Raw genomic sequence first — 15,285 nt, forward strand, 5'->3', positions numbered from 1 at the left:
GAATGTGGGCGGCGATAGCTCATCCCCACATCCACCCAGTCTATTGATTTAGTTTGTTCTGGGATAGAATAATGGGCGGCGACAGCTCATCCCGACATCTAACCAGTCTATTGATTCAACATGGGTCAAAACCCTTGACAAACATTTTGATTACACTAATAGAGCATTGGCAGCCGCAACATCTATTTCTCAGCCGTGTGCCTACAATCTGTGGGAGCTGGCAGAGGCTGGTGTAGGCGAACATGTTTTGCAGCATTCTGGGACGTACTGCGGCTCAATGGGACAGAACTTCAACTGAGTATGCAGTGATTAAAGGACCTAAAAACCCTGGGTTCTGGACTGGTGAGGTTCCATGAGGCTGAGTGGAATTTATAATGAAGGTCGCTTTGGATACTTCTCTATTTCGAACCTTACTGGTTGCCCAAACATGTGCATGTGCAGTTGCTTCACTGAGATATTTTAATAGAAGGAATCAGGATATGTGAATAAGGGTCAGGCGCTACTGACTTATCATCTCACTGATGTCTGTGAGACAGCAGCTTCCAACTGCTATATTGTTATCAGTAAGGCCTAGTAGGACTGTCCTTGGTGTTTTCTTCCCTGTCCTCCGCCCCCTTTTCTGTCTTATGGCGCCTTGAAACACCATTTTCTGGCCAGGCGCTTTTTAAATACCCAATACATACATAAATAAATAGCTATGTTCCCATGACACCATGAACCCAGCAAAGCATTGTATTAGTGATGCACAAATGCAGGAGCTGAAAAGGCCCTGTTGTTGTAAACACACCAATGCAAGTGTTGTGTTGCGAAGGGGCTTTCAAAAAATACAAAGTTGAAATGTTGTACAAGGTGACATCACACGACGCTTGACCTCTGATGACATCACAGGACGTGATGTACTTTGACCCCATCCAGAAGTGACATCATAGGAAGCAATGGAAAACAACCTTTCACCCCTCGACAAAACAGGAAGTGGCTTCACATTGCATTGTTTCTAAGCTCATTAAGAAAAATATGGTTACGATATCACTGTAAAGTGATATACGTTTCAAACAAGAATGGATCACCATATGTATCGTTAATATCGGTGCGTATAGACCCATAGTACTAAATCACTGGAATGCAAGGCCAAACAATAATGATGCGTTATTATATAGCACTTATGTTTAAGCACTTCATATAGAACAAATACACATACAATATTACCCAACGTGTGTTGGTACTCAATTTTCAACCTCAGCAGGATAAAAGACTGAGTTGACCTTGCTGGGAGTCGAACCGGCAACCTGGAGGTCACACACACACGTTGCAGGAGCGAGCGCTCAACCCACTGAGCTATCTAACTGGCTATAGCTATCAGAAAACCAGCCACTCCAGAGACAAAGAGCCACATGCTGCTGGCCACAGTCCATGAGCCTCAATATAAACAAAAAATTTTAAAAAAGTTTAAACATTTTTTTGGGAGATTTTCTTAGGGGGAGCAAGGGAGACCACAGGGGTAGCAAGAGAGACCTCAGGGGTTGTCGCCAATGTCATGTAAAGAAACATTTTTGGGCCTGATTCATTGGAATTTTGCTGAAAAGTGACTTTGCACTGGAATTGCCGACCAAAAGCCTGATTCATGGAACCGTGCAAAGTTTATTTTTGCAGTGCAAAGTCATTTTGTACAGCAAAAAGTACTCTACACTGACTTTGCACGCCAAAAATGCACTTTACACAGTTCCATGAATCAGGGTTTGTGTTGGCAGCGCAAAGTCACTTTTCAGCAGTGCACAGCCTACAGAAGTATATTTACATGCTGCATGCAACTGCAGGCAGTGGCAGAGACACAGTGCACTGTGCACAACACAGATATGTTCTGGGGGGGATCAATGCCATTATATCCCCCCACTTAAAATTGTGGGGGGGATTTGTCCCCCCTGTCCCTCCCATGTCCTACGCCCATGAACAAGTAAGCATAGAAGACAGGTAGGTCAGCAGGGGAGGGAGAGCGAGAATGCAAGGAGAAAGGGAAGCTCTTGAGATGCTTCCAGAACTTCAGGTGGTCCGGCTCAGGTTTAAGAGGGGCAGGGAGGCCATTCCAGAGGGAGACACCTGCAGAGGAGAGAGATCTACCACCCACTCACTACCTGGAGAAATGTTGTCCCGCAATGAGTTGGAGGTAACTGAGCGAAGGGCTTGAGAAGGAAGGTATTTTGGAAGAGTGAGTTGTAAATAGTGCTGGCTCGGCCCCAGAAAGCCTTGTGGATGATGCAGAGGGTCTTGAATTTGCTCCTTGCAGCCACTGAGAGTCTGTGGAGAGATTTCAGGAATGGGGAGATACGGCCCCTGAGCTTGAGGCCAAGGATAAGTCTCACAGTCCTGTTCTGGATTAGTTGCAGATGGCGGAGAGTAGAGGAAGGCAGATTGAGAAATAGTCTTCAGGAGAGGTGCAGCTGGTAGTGAGCCTTCGTGGCAAGATCCATGATGTGAGGGGGAAGGAGAGAGTGGAGTCGGAGATGACACCAAGGCTTTTTGCCTCACAGCAAGGCAAAGGAAGAGGGCCCAAGGACGGTGGCCAGAGTGAGAGAGGGAAAGCAGGAACAGGGTTCCCAATGGAAAGGATCTCAGTCTTACAAGCATTAAGGTAGAGATCGTTGAAGGTGCACCAATCCTTTGTCACAGATAGACAGTCAGGAATGAGCAAGAGAGGAGAGGGGTCTGATTGGAGCCTGAAAGAAGCTGAGTGTCATCCGCATAACACTGAAAGTTAGTGGTTATGCTGATATTCTAGGGAGAGACTATTGTTGTAGATATGTTTTTACACCAAATCCTTAAGCGATGCTCATTAATCTGAGAATGGACAGCTCATGTCATCTGTCCTACATACTGGAGTCCACACGGGCACTGGATGCAGTAAACCACGTTTTTTGTTTTGCAGTTCGAGATGAAGTTCGATTCCCACAGTCTATCCTCGATTTTGAAGGATTGAATCTTCTTGGTGAACCTACAGACCTTACAACTCCCACATGATAAATGTCCCTTTATGGGCATAGCTCCTAATTAGAGCTGGAGGCCCTTTCCGGTTTGGGTCTTGAATGGTCTAATTTGTCCTTTTAATTTTGCGATCTTTTAAAAGCAAAGAGAGGGAGCGGCACATTTGGCATGCATGTGCTACCATGGGCCAGTATTTTTTGATCATTTTCTTAATGTCATAGGAATATGTATTATGTGTAGTAACACAGGTAAGTCTCTTCTCTGTGTCTCCCTGGATCTTGGGTTCCAGAAGAGTTGCTCATGGTGAAAGGGTGGACCTAGGGGTCCCTCTTGCTATGGAAACAAGGCAATGACCATACACGAAAAGATGAGCCAGACACGAGGTTTCAAATTCCCAATGCTAGGGTTTATTGCAAGCAAAAGATAGTATCAATTGGCCAATTCTGATCTCACGCCCCGCGACGTGAGTTTCCTAGACCTCGAGGGATGCAAGAGAGCGAATTACGTATATCAGTTACATATATACAAAATGCATATCCTACAATCAGCAAAGTCATGTTCAACACCCCTCTCTATTAAGTTCCTTTGAACTCGGGATGACGATGGACATATCCGACGAGTATGACGATCATAATGCTTTCAATGTCTATTCTAGTAACAATGTGCAATTAAGAAAGTGCGGAGGGATCTTTTAGAACATGGTGGTTCTGTTCTTGGAAGCAATCTGTACACGGGGGAAGAGCCACATTCCAAGCTTTGCTATCTATGAGGTACTATTCGTGTCCTGGGAGCCGACACGTTCTAAGGGATTTTGAGAAGGGGAGCCGTAAGAGAAGCATAATTCAAGCCTTTAACTGTATTATTCTAACATATTCTACCATCGTACGAGACTGGCTGGCAGCTGTGAAGTGATTAAATGCCCTGCAGCTTCCTCCCAAGGCTACAGAGAGGGAGCGTGGGCATTCCTCTCTGGCCTACTCATGAGGAGTTTCAGCAAACTCTTCAGTCCCCCGACCTTGTCCTTTCATATTCAGACAACAATGTTAACAGTTGAGCAGAGTATGCAGAATCCGCAAGAATTGCAAGCTGCAAAGCAGTTTTTAGACAGAAAGCAATGAGCAATGGTTAACAAGCAAAATGGCGATTCTGCTATGTTTAAAATGGCTGCTTGTTGGTCAAGCATAACAGTCTATATTTCTATTATTCGGTGCATAAGACGGTTGGCCCATGGCCATCAAGTTACGTCTGTCATTCAAATGAAGGGTATTCATTTTTCCAGATTGACAAACCCTCCTTTTGGCCATGTGCCAAACGTCTTATTTATTCATTGTATCCTCCTCTTCGGAGGAGGAGTCTGGGGTATCTGCATCTGAATCATCTCCATCATTAATGTCTATCGCCATGAATTGTTTTAATATCTTTGTTTCCTCAGTGTCTCTGTTATTCCGGCCATGCGTTTGTTTTCCTCTCAACACCATGTGCATACATACCTTAGTACATCCATCAGTTATTTCAGTGCATATTATTGGTAAGCATTGTATGCAACAACAGCATGTTATGAATATCCCAAGTACCATCATTAGTATTGAAATTAACTTCCATCCCCAAGACCGCAATAATCCCCATAACCAGGATTCTATCTCCCAACCCCCTGCTTCAGTAGAGAGTGTGGAACTTATGACATGTAATTTCCTGATTGCTTTAAATATCGTAGGGGAGTAATCATCGATATACACACAGCATGCAGTTTTTAAGAGCTTGCAAACTCCCCCACGATCAACTAATATTATATCGAGAGCCATCCTGTTTTGAAGTGCCATCAGTCTTATTCCTTTTTCTTCTAACGTCATATTCAATAAAATATCCGTTGTAGAATCTATTGTTTTTTGTAATATTCCAGACAGTTTTCTTATATTGTAAGAGTTTTCTATTTGGGACAAGAACGGTATAAATGATTTGGCTATATCCATTGTTATCATTCTATCCTCACTACTCCTTTGAGTTCTACCTTTTGTTCGTCTGGCTACTTCTGCTGTCTCCAAGAGGAACACTCCTGGAAGCAGTAGACCTAGGTAGCATGTACCGCCCCAGTTCCTAGGTAACCATGGATATGCTTTTTCTCCACATATAAAATAAACAGGGTCTCCCACGTACATGGGTTCTATTTCATGTTTTAAAACCACTGTGTTCAGGCAGTTACTAAATATTCCTACTTTATAGGAACCCTTTTTCTGTAGACATAGGGGAGCAGTTTTGGGGCTGTGATCCACTGCATAGGCAGGGGGCACAGCATCTTTGTTCCATTCATCCCTCATCCGAAATGTCATTACTGATGCTCTTTCTGCTGGCGGGGTTGGTCTATTCTGCCTATGTAATCTATCTAGTCTTGTTATTTTTCGTGTATTCTTTCTCACGGGTTCTAGTGCAAATATGCGAGCTTTTTGGAATATGGAACAACCCACAGGTCTCATGATTACTTCCTCAAATTCATTCATATTGGTCTCATCCAGCTGACCCGTATTACTCTTGTTCCATTTCCCAAAGAACATTGCACTTAACGTTACTTCACAGGAATAAATCAATGGCAATGGTTGTGCATACCATCCTATCCCTTTCCCACCGTGCTGTGGTAAATGGGTGAAAACCCAGCAATCTTTTTTCTTTAACACCGCATGGATCATGTTCATGATGAGCAACAATGTATTGTTGTCGTAACCTTCTCTATGTCTTTCTTCCATTGGGGACAAAGTACCAGTGATTACATGAACCGGGCTTTCAGTAGCTGTTTTTGGCAAAAGTGTTTCTAATGGGTGTACGTACTCCAGGAACCATAATGTGATAGCTGTTATTGTTGCTACTATCATACTTAAGAAACATAGGACCAATGTCCAAATTAGTACCTTATTCTTCTCATCATGCTTTTTCCCTAAATGTACAGTCTCTAAATCTATTATCTTTTCAGCAGGGGTGCAGGAGGAGGCTGAAACCGGTCTTGACTTGTTCTTCATCGTCCTTCTTCTTGCTGGCGAAGTTCGTCGTGAACGTCTCTCGTTCTTGATGCCAGAAAAGTTTAACGAAAAATATCACAGTTCAATTCACCCAGCCTTTTCACAGCCTGGATCATTTATCCACCCCCGAGCAAGATTAGTTGTTCATTCTCCTACTGCTCAGACGATTTCTGAACAGTTCTTTATTGATAGAGTACCATGTGCATCCAGCTTGTCCCGCTCTGGCTTAGGACACAGGTACTCTGTAAGTGCACCGAGAAGCCGTGAGTTTTGAATTGTCCGACTTGCACAATTCTCACACTTCTCTCCTCTATGCCCCTGGTTCCTACTCCATCCGTGAGTAGAACCAAAGGCCAAAAAGAAAAGCACCAAAGATCTGTAGATCACTTTGCCTGTCGAGGCCGCAGATTATATCGATTCACTCCTGCTATTGTATGATCCGTGAATAGTGCCCTTGCATTTCCAGTGTCAGGCTCAGTGTCAGCCTGTGGCACAATGATGGGCAGCGATGGGCGTCGTGGCAATGATGTAGTTTCTTTCACTGGCTTTGGTGCATTCGCAAGAACTGGTGGGCGCCAAAGGGCTACACGCGTTGTTTCTGCTCGTGTTTGCAATGCAAGGTTTGTGTCGCTCGGCAGTGATGTTGTTTCCGCTGAGCAATGTTGGGGCACTTTTCGCCCTTTCCCCTTACTGGCAGCCTCCTCAAACTCTGTTTCAAGTTTCACTTCTTGTTTGCGCTTTGTTTCAACTTTCACTTCTCGCTCAGGCTGATGCTGTGGCACTGGACTGGCAATAGTTTCTTTCGTTCCCGAGACCGTTGTCTTTTCCTCGTCGTCTGGATCAGGCAAAGTTTTCAGTGACACTGGGAACCTTTTGGCATGGGTAGCATGGATCCATGCCTTACGTCCGTCCACTCGGATGGCCGTCTGTGTTGCCAAAAGTACTTGATAGGGGCCACGCCACCTGGGTGCTAGTGCTGTCTTCCGTTCAAAGTTCTTGATTAGCACCCAGCTCCCAGGCTCCAGTGAGTGTCCTGGTCCTGTATATCGCATCAGCAACGCCTCCTGCACCTGCTGATGAATCAAACGCAACTTTTGTATTAAAAGTCCACAGTAAGTGTTTAACATAGGATGCTCGACCTCACATAATTTTCTAGGCTGCAGTGCGCACCATACATTTGCTGGTCTCCCCATTATAATCTCATAAGGGGAGAGCCCAGTCTTAGCCTGCACAGACGTGCGCATACACAACAGCGCTAGGGGTAATGCATCCACCCAACTCAACTTGCTCCCAGCGCAAAATTTCGCTATCTTTGACTTCAGGATTCCGTTGTGTCTCTCCACAAGCCCGGCAGAACTGGGATGCCTGGAACTGTGGAATCGCTTCTCTATTTGCTGACCTGCACAGATCTGTAGCACTACTGCGCCTACAAAGTGTGGGACATTGTCTGACCACAGGACACGAGGCAACCCAAACCGGGAGAAATACTCCTTCAGAATTACTTTTGCTGTGGACATGGCAGTACAGTCTTTTAAAGGATATGCCTCCACCCACTTGCTGAATGCACAGATTACCACTAACACGTACTTGTAATTCTGGCACCTTTCCATTTCTATGAAATCAAAATGGACCACCTCAAACGGCTTAGAGGGTGGGCCGAAACTACCTGCTGGAGTCACGGTTCCCTTTCCTACATTGTGATGCAGGCACGTGATGCAATTCTGCACTAGCCTTTCTGCATTCTTTTTTATGTGCTCATTCTTCCATACTGTGGATAAATGCTGTACCATTTTCTTTGCGCAAATGTGGGTAGGGCTATGCGCCATTATAACCATTGCAGTTACGTAACAATTTGGCAACATCCAGTTCTTTGTTTCCTTGTCCACCCAACATCCTTCCAAATCTAACTCAGCAGAGCTCTTGGCCCACCCCTGAATCTCTTTGGTCTTGGCCTCAGCCTGCACTTCTTTGACTGTGGCAACTCCATTCTCTATCATACAAGGTACTTCCTCAGTCTGTACTGTCATCATTTTATTCCCCAAATCTGTGGCTGTTTGCTTCGCAATCCTGTCTGCAAACGTGTTTCCCTCTCCCACTCTGCATGTTACTTTCTTATGCGCCTTGCACTTTACTATAGCTAGGCGTTTTGGAAACGTGAGCGCAAACAACAATCGCACAATCAAAGGGCCATGCTGAATCCTGGCTCCATGTGATGTCAAGAAACCCCTCTCAGCCCAAAGTCGGACAAAATTGTGAACCACGCCAAAGGCGTACTGACTGTCAGTATAAATATTTACGTTCAGATTCTCAGAGAGTTCACAGGCTCGGGTCAGTGCTATTATTTCTGTGGCTTGTGCTGAATTGTAGGGGATCCTTCTGCTCTCTACAACTCTCTTTAGGGTAGTAATTGCATATGCAGCCATTGATGTGCCATCAGATAATTTAAAACAATAGCCATTGCAAAATAACTCCCCATCTGGCTCTTTTTGCGGGATATCACTCAAATAAATACTTCCCTTTGTTTCTTCTTCAGTGATCATTAAACAATCATGGGGTGGTGATTCGTTGTCACCAATTTCTGCTATGGGCAGTGGCATTAATTCTGCAGGATTCAATACGCTACACCTCATAATTTGGATTTGGGGTGCAAACAAGATGAGCTCATATCTTGTCAGTCTAGCTGAGGTAAGGTGTTGCGTCTGCGTCCTATTTTATAGAACATCTATAGCATGTGGCACCATCAGAATTAAACTGTGCCCCAATACCATTCCTTCCGTTTGTTTCACTGATGCAGCAGCCGCTGCGACGGATCGCAAACATCGTGGTAGTGCGCGCGCCACAGGGTCCAGCGTGCAAGAAAAATAGCCGCACGGCCTATTTCTTCCACCTTGTTCCTGTGTCAAAACCGCCAATGCACATCCTTCACTCTCCCTCACAAATAGTCTGAATATCTTTTTATAGTTAGGAGTGCCTAAAACTGGCACAGCACACAATGCAGCTTTCAATTGCTCAAACGCTTTCTGACATTCCTCATCCCACTGTAAAGGCATCTCTGCATCCTTTTTAGTCAACTTTATCATCGGCTTCACAATCAAAGCAAAATTACTGATCCACTGCCGACAATAAGTGGCCATGCCTATTACAGCTCTCACTCCTCGTTGAGTTTTTGGAATAGGCATACTAGAAATACTTTCTATGCGTTCTGGTGTTAATCTTCTCCCTTCTTTCGAAAGTAGGTATCCCAAATAAGACACCTCCTTTTGATTATACTGGAATTTCTTTAAACTTGCCTTATGACCATGGGTCGCTAAATGTGTCAAGTGTAATACAGTACTTTCTTTGCAGATCTCTTTCGTGTCAGCAGCTAATAACAAGTCATCTATGTACTCCAAGAGTACGCAACCTTCGGGTAATTCTAGCATGTCTAGCTGCTCTTTTAGCGCTCTGCTGTAAATGCTCGGGCTTTCTGTATATCCTTGTGGAATGCGTGTGAATGTGAATGATCGACCTCCTAGAGTGAACGCTAACAGATATCTACTGCTTTTATCCACTGGAATGCTAAAGAATGCGTTCTTGAAATCAACTACACTAAAGTATTCTGCAGTGGCCGGTATCATTGTCAGTATTGTTGTGACATCTGGGACCAAAGGGAATTGTGGGTCTACCACTTTGTTTAATGCGCGCAGATCAATTATGAAACTATATGGTACTTCATTGCCTCCTTTCTTGTAAACTGGAAGAATCGGGCTATTGCACGTGCTTCCTGCAATTTCCTCAACCACCCCCAATCTCACCAGGTCAGTAACAATGCTTTTCAATCCCTTCTCCCCTTCAACAGAAATCTTATACTGGGGAATTTGTGGTAGTGTTACACCTTCTTTCAAAGTTATTTTTGCTGGCTCTATTTTCAAGCATCCTACATCATTATCATGCATTGCCCACAGACAGGTTGGTACTCTACTTAGCTCTTCTGGCAACTCTTTTGACATAAATTCCGTCACTGGTGCATCGTGAGGCCACATCGTGAGGAACACCCCGTCTGCCGTACAATGTATGACTGCCCGCAATTTTCACAACAAATTTAATCCTAGCAAGTTCTCTCCACAATTCTCTGTCAAAAGAAATGGACACTGTTCCGTAAATGGTCCTTTTGTAATTGGGACAGCTTCGGACATGGGGTTAATTACTGGTGTACCTGCGAACCCTACAGAAACATTCTTCTGCCCCGACAGTGGTATCTCCGGAACCAAGTGGTGGTCTATCGAACACTTCTGTGCCCCTGTATCTACAAGGAAATGGTGCTCCTTATTCCCGACTTTCATTTCTACGTAGGTTCCTCTCTGATTCACGGGAATAGACACTGGTTCCGACCCCTGTCGTGGGCTGTCCTATTGCGAAAATAACATATCGTCTGATGTGTAGTCACCGCTACTGCTATAATACGTGTTTGGTTGTGTATCAAAAATATTCCAATTTCCCCCTCGATGTCCTCCACTCTGATCATTTCTCTGTTGGCCCTGCCCACCCTGATTTTGGTTCGAAATGCTTTGGTTCAATGTCTGGTTCTGCTGTGCTTGGTTTTGGCCATATGATTGGGTTTGAGTACCTCCATTGGTATATCCCTGCTGCTGCATGTTACTTCTGCTTGTGCCATTCGACCCCTGATGTCCTCTATGAGGCCTTCTCTGACCAAACCCACCTCTATTCTGTAGGTGCGGGCATTGCGCTCGCCAGTGTCCCTCCTCCTTACAGTACACACATTGATTTACTCCCAATGACTCCCCGTGCATATTATTCAAATTTCCCCGGCCTTGTGCATTACCTCTACCTCTATTGTATCCAATGACCTGCTGCAGCAACACCCCTACTATCGTTTGCATCGCTTCCTTCCTCATCTCCAATGGGTACCCATTACATATCTCACTTACTTCTTTTACTGACGTTCTTTTGTTCGACATCCATCGCATTGTTTCCCCTACCCATACCTGCAATCTTTGTTTATCGCCTATCTGTCCCGGTATCGGCAAATGCTTTGTACCACCTGGAAAAACTCTCGGCCATGATTTTTTCACACTCAACCTTGACGCCTCCTTCCTACCTTTCTTAATAAACTCTCTACTATACTCAGGTATAGCAAACATTTCAGCATATCTGTCTTCCATTTCATTCTTTACTTCAATCAGTTTGTGCACATGTTCTCTTACATCCTCATCTCTTTGCTCACTGCGTGCTTACTTATTCAAATCTAACAACCGATGTGGAGGTAAATTCCCAAGTATCTTTTTCCACTCTCCCACCAGAATCTCCCCCATGCATTCCAACACTACCTGTCTCTCGTCTCATCTTCGGTACCCATACAATGAGGCCAATGCTGGCCTCTCATCATTTCCTTCTATGTACATTTCTGCCTCTTGCCGTAATTCAATCTTTCTCTCTTTGTTGATCGCGCTTCGAGTTACCCGTCCAAATCCTGATCCTTCAGCCCCGCCTCTCACCTCCACAGTCTCAATCTCGACTTCGGGAGGGGCAGATGGTTCTGAATCTGTCTCTAGAGCGGGAGGTGCGGATGGGACAAGTGACACTGGTGGCAACTGTGAAGGGCCTTGCTGGGTGCTGGGAAATTGTGTGTCCGCAGTCTGCGCTTGTGGGAGTGCTTGTGCTGTGGGCGGGGCTTGGGTTAACGCTTGCGTGAGGGGAAGTGCTCGGGCTGTGGGAGGGAGTATGAGAGCTATTGGTTGGGCCCGCGCAGTCACTGCTGGCGTGTTTGGTTTCGATTCTGGTTTTGGGCCTCGACCCGTGTTAGTTAACAAATGTTCCATTAATTCATCTGCTATGTGTAGTTCCCGCTGCGGGTATATTCTGTCTATGTTCATCTGTTCCTGTCTCCCTTCCCGTCTTAGACTCTCAGTCCACTCCTCCTCTTCCTTCTCTTCTGCTTTCTCGAGCTTCGTTTTATGCCTACGCGCATGCTTCTCTCTACTCCTTAATCGGAGCATCGCTTCCCTCCTCCAATCTTTGACGGTCTCAAAAGCTACAGGTAGCGCTTTCTTTCTAATCAGCACCCTCTCTAGGTTATCTATCCTCCCCATCTCAAAACTACCATTAATCGGCCACTGATGGTCGGGTTGCTTTCTAGTTTGCCTATGCCAAATTTCACAAAATATTATCGCACCCACACCATATTTCGCATACATATCATAAGCCGGCGTTCCCCCGGGCAGTGCACTTTGGCCATATTCCAAGGACTGTCTACCGCAGCTGAAAAGCCCCGCTAAAGTAGATAGTACTCCAGGCATGTTTCTTTAACCTTCCCCTTTGGTTAGCCAACTTTACCTGGACGTTTGAGTTTGCAAATTCAACACTGTACCAAAAATCAGGGTTCTCTTTATATCGGGAATGACTCACCTGATAAAACAAGTCGCCTGTTCTAACGCACCCTCTCCCCACATCGTGTCTGCACTTCTCTGGCTTCTTCCTCGTCTCGGGACCCTCGCCTCCTTTGCCCTCTGGCCCGGTACATCGATCAGGGATCAGATGTGTGCAGATCTGCGGAAGGAATCTCTCCTCTCTTCTACAGGGTGCCCCGTACACTTCTTGATCCCGGCTCGACTGTCCTGTCCTCTCCGTTCTTCCGCCTTTACTCCGTTACAACGTATACGATGGGGCAAGTGGGGAAGGGTCCCTATTCGGGCGCCATCTTGAAAGGGGCCCCTAGGGGTCCCTCGTGCTATGGAAACAAGGAAATGACCATACACAAAAAGATGCGCCAGACACGAGGTTTCAAATTCCCAATGCTAGGGTTTATTGCAAGCAAAAGATAGTATCAATTGGCCAATTCTGATCTCACGCCCCACGACGTGAGTTTCCTAGACCTCGAGGGACGCAAGAGAGCGAATTACGTACATCAGTTACATATATACAAAATGCATATCATACAATCAGCAAAGTCATGTTCAACACCCCTCTGTATTAAGTTCCTTTGAACTCGGGATGACGATGGACATATCCGACGAGTATGACGATCATAATGCTTTCGATGTCTATTCTAGTAACAATGTGCAATTTAGAAAGTGCGGAGGGATCTTTTAGAACATGGTGGTTCTGTTCTTGGAAGCAATCTGTACACGGGGGAAGAGCCACATTCCAAGTTTTGCTATCTATGAGGTACTATTCGTGTCCTGGGAGCCGACACGTTCTAAGGGATTTTGAGAAGGGGAGCCGTAAGAGAAGCATAATTCAAGCCTTTAACTGTATTATTCTAACATATTCTACCATCGTACGAGACTGGCTGGCAGCTGTGAAGTGATTAAATGCCCTGCAGCTTCCTCCCAAGGCTACAGAGAGGGAGCGTGGGCATTCCTTTCTGGGCTACTCAGGAGGAGTAGAGCAAACTCTTCAGTCCCCCGACCTTGTGCTTTCATATTCAGACAACAATGTTAACAGTTGAGCAGAGTAAGCAGAATCCGCAAGAATTGCACGCTGAAAAGCAGTTTTTAGACAGAAAGCAATGAGCAATAGTTAACAAGCAAAATGTCGATTCTGCTATGTTTAAAATGGCCGCTTGTTGGTCAAGCTTAACAGTCTATATTTCTATAATTCGGTGCATAAGACGGTTGGCCCACGGCCATCAAGTTACGTCTGTCATTCAAATGAAGGGTATTCATTTTTCCAGATTGACAGTGGTGTGAACTGAACACTTTTTATCGAGTGGGAATTGAGTTTCTTGGAATATACCCTCCTCTTGAGATAAATACTGAGATTCTATGCATGCTTATAATGTTCCTCCAGTGAGATAGAGTTGTGTCTAAGGTGCAGAAACTGTCCGAAAGGCAGGTTCTCCTTAAGGTCCCTCGGGTGAAATATGGAAAAGAGAAGTGTGGCAATCCTATCTGTTTTTTCTTTTTTATACAATGAGCAGCTGAAAAGCCCTCCTACTGTTTTAATTATCTGGTCCAAGAAGTGTATTCTGTGTTGGTCATACTCCATCATGAATTTGATAGTTGAATGGCATCACCCCAACCAGTTGAATAAATTATAGAGGGATTCCTCAGACCATGTCCCGATGAACACAATGGCATCTATGTATCGGAACCAATTGGCTATTTGAGGCTTAAATGGATTTTTTTCAGAAAGCACCATTCTTCTCCAAATGTTGCCATAAATAATATTGCGAGACTAGCCCCAAAATCAACACCCATGGCAGTCCCTTGTATTTGTAGATAAAACTGGTTGGCATACTGGAAGAAAAATCGGAGGGTGTTTTGCTATTTAGTCCATGGGATCCCATACTCAGGTGGCCAGGGAAAGGTCATCACTCTTGGATCCCGACCCTGGGGGTGGACACTTGAGGGAGGACCACCTGGGTGGGGGTCGTCAGGGAGTAGGGGAGAAGTACCCAATGGTGAGACATGGTATCAGTCTTTTCCCACAACCAATCTAACCCTATCCCAGCTTATTTTATGTAAAACTACAACTCCCATAATTCGTCCCCACTTTATGTCAACAACAGTACTGCACAAGGACATTGAGGAATTAGGTCAGAAAGATTACCTCCTCTGACTTGCATTCACCCTGTCCCTGTAACGAAGCCAGGTAGAGTCAGGCATGTAACCCTAAGAATGTATACCTGACGTTTATTAACACTCCCTGTGCAGATAAAATGTGGCACACACAAGCACACTTTGAAAAAGGCTGGGAGCGAAAAGGAACAGCTCTTCAGAGGCTGATGCGAACCAGGCTGTGGAAGTTGGAAGGCCACAGGGCTGATCGGCAGTTGAGAGGATAAAGAGAAAGCCAGGCAAGATTTCCATGATTTCGGGAAGCAGTGAGCGTTCGAAGAGCAAAGCTCAGTGAGTGGAGGAAAGAAACATTCAAGTTGCCAGAAAGCATGCCTCGACCACCCCAGGTGAATGACAGAGTTGGGGAGGAGCAGAGGAGGTGTTGGTAACGGCCTTCAGCTGCAGGAAAGAGATGAAAGAAATCCAATTAACACGACCGGTGAGTTATCGAAGGAAACAAAAGTCCAGTTGATGTTAAAGGGAAAGTGTAATTTGAAAGTTGAAGGTTGCTCGTTTGCCGATAAAATGCGAATGAAGAGGACAATTATTGAAAGGAAAAGACACAAAGTAACAGAGTGATCCTGCCAGTTGAAGGCACAAAATCAAAAGTCTCTGTGAAATATTATGAGCTTTGAAAGATATTATAGCGGAGATCATAGGAAAGAAAATAACTGCGATTAAGAAAGAAAGTGGAATAAAATGAAAGTGAAAATATGTGAACTGTGAATATGCCAAGAGGACAA

Source organism: Ambystoma mexicanum, chromosome 1q (assembly GCF_040938575.1).
Source record: "Ambystoma mexicanum isolate Mex_15411 chromosome 1q, UKY_AmexF1_1, whole genome shotgun sequence".
Taxonomy (NCBI): domain Eukaryota; kingdom Metazoa; phylum Chordata; class Amphibia; order Caudata; family Ambystomatidae; genus Ambystoma; species Ambystoma mexicanum.